We start from the raw sequence: 2087 nt of genomic DNA, 5'->3' as shown, positions 1-2087 counted from the left end.
AAAAAAAAAAGGTACTGAAATTGTAACAGTGTCTAATGTGGGAAATGTTGTTGGTTCATAAATTTTCCCATCTGTTAATCACTTTGTCATGCTGGTAGATGCTGTCGAGTCAATTCCAAATCACGGGGTCTCTATGTACAACAGAATCAAACACCACCCAGTCAAGCACCATTCTCACAATCTTTATGATGGTTGAGCCCATTGTTGCAGCCACTGTGTCAATCCATCACCTCAAGGATCTTCCTCTTTTTCACTGGCCCTCTACTTTACCAAGTATGATGTCCTTCTTCAGAGACTGATCCCTTCAGATAACATGTCCAAATTGTTAGAGACCAAGTCTCACCATCCCTGTTTCCAAGGATTAGTCTGGCTGTCCTTCCAAGACAGATTTGTTTGTTCTTCTGGTAGTCCATTGTATATTCAATATTCTTCACCAACACCATAACTCAAAAGCATCAATACTTCTTTGGTCTTCCTTATTCATTGTCCAGCTTTCCCATGCATATAAGGCAATTGAAAATACTGTGGCTTGGATTAGGTGCACCTTAGTTCTCAAAGTGACATCTTTGCTCTTTAACACTTTAAAGAGGTCTTTTGCAGCAGATTTTCCCAAGGCAATAGATTGTCTAATTTTCTGACTGCTGCTTCACTGTGGATCCAAGTAAAATGAAATCCTTGACAATGTCAATCTTTTCTATATTTATCATAATGTTGCTTATTGATCCAGATGTAACGATTTTTTTTTTCTCTTTCTGTTGAGGTGTAATCCATAATGAAGGCTGTAGTCTTTGATCTTCATCAACAAGTGCTTCAAGTCCTCTTCACTTTCAGCAAGTAATGTTATGTCATCTGCATATCACAGATTGTTAATGAGTCTTCCTCCAAACCTGATGCCATGTTCTTCTTCATATAGTTCAGCTTCTGTGCTTACCAAAGTTTAGAATCTTACTCCTTTTCACTTTGTTGCAATGGCTTCCCGATGATTTTCCTATACCTTACCTCCCATGCATGCTATACCTTGATTAATAAATCTGGACTACTCTGGTTCCTCACTGAATAATTTTAATAAGTCAACATCTTAATCAGGCTTCCCACTACCTACATCCACTTCCCTTTCCTAGTTTTAGTTCTTATCATGCTCTGTGAGGGTCCTATATTCCAGGTAAATCAATTTGTTTGCAGTTTTTCTATGTTCCTGTCTTAGTTCTCTTGTGCCACTATCACAGAAATGCCATTATTGGGTGGCTTTAAGACAGAAATTTGTTTTTTCACAGTTAAGAATCTAGAAGTCCAAAATCAGGGTGCTGGTCATAAAACCAAAAACACCCAATCACAGCCATTGAGTCAGATCCAACTCATAGAGATCCCTCTTTGGGTTTCCAAGGAGGTATCACTGTGGAAGTAGATTGCCCAACCTTCCTTCTGAGGAGTGGCTGGTGCTGGATGCAACACTTTTCCTTTCTGTCAGCTCTGGAAGAAAATCCTTGTCTCTTTTGAACTTTTGCTCCTGGGCAATCTTCATGTAGCTTGGCATATCTCTTCCCCCATATTTGCTTGCTTTTCTGTCCTAATCTGCTCTTTTTTAAATCTCAAAAGCGATTACTTAAAACATACCCTACACTGATAATGTTCTTAATATAACAAAGAAAACCCACTCTCAAATAGGTAAGAGCCACAGGTATAGGGGTTAGAATTTACAACACATGTTTTTGGGGGACACAATTCAATCCATAACTTCTTTTATGCCTGAAATTCCCATTCACCACCTCACAACAACCAACACCTATTCTTACTACCTATCCACCAAATGACTTCTCTGTGATCCCTTCCACTGGGAAGAGCATACTTTCAACTCCTGGTGACTTTGTCTTTACTTTTCTTATAGCTCACACCACTTTTTATATTCTAGCATAGTTATTTATGTACCTGCCTTTATGTACCTGCCTTATCTCTCCCAGTAAAGTGCAGGTCTTTGAGGGAAGAATCCATATCAAGTTCCTATTTGTATTCCCACAGTATCCTCACTGAAAAAATATTTGCTGACTAAATGAGTGAATTAACTTTTCAAGTCCTTCAGAACAGAAAAT

Source organism: Orycteropus afer, unplaced genomic scaffold (assembly GCF_000298275.1).
Source record: "Orycteropus afer afer isolate SDZICR_OR568_19922 unplaced genomic scaffold, OryAfe1.0 scaffold00005, whole genome shotgun sequence".
In the NCBI taxonomy this organism is placed as follows: domain Eukaryota; kingdom Metazoa; phylum Chordata; class Mammalia; order Tubulidentata; family Orycteropodidae; genus Orycteropus; species Orycteropus afer.
Note: the sequence above shows the minus strand (reverse complement) of the source record.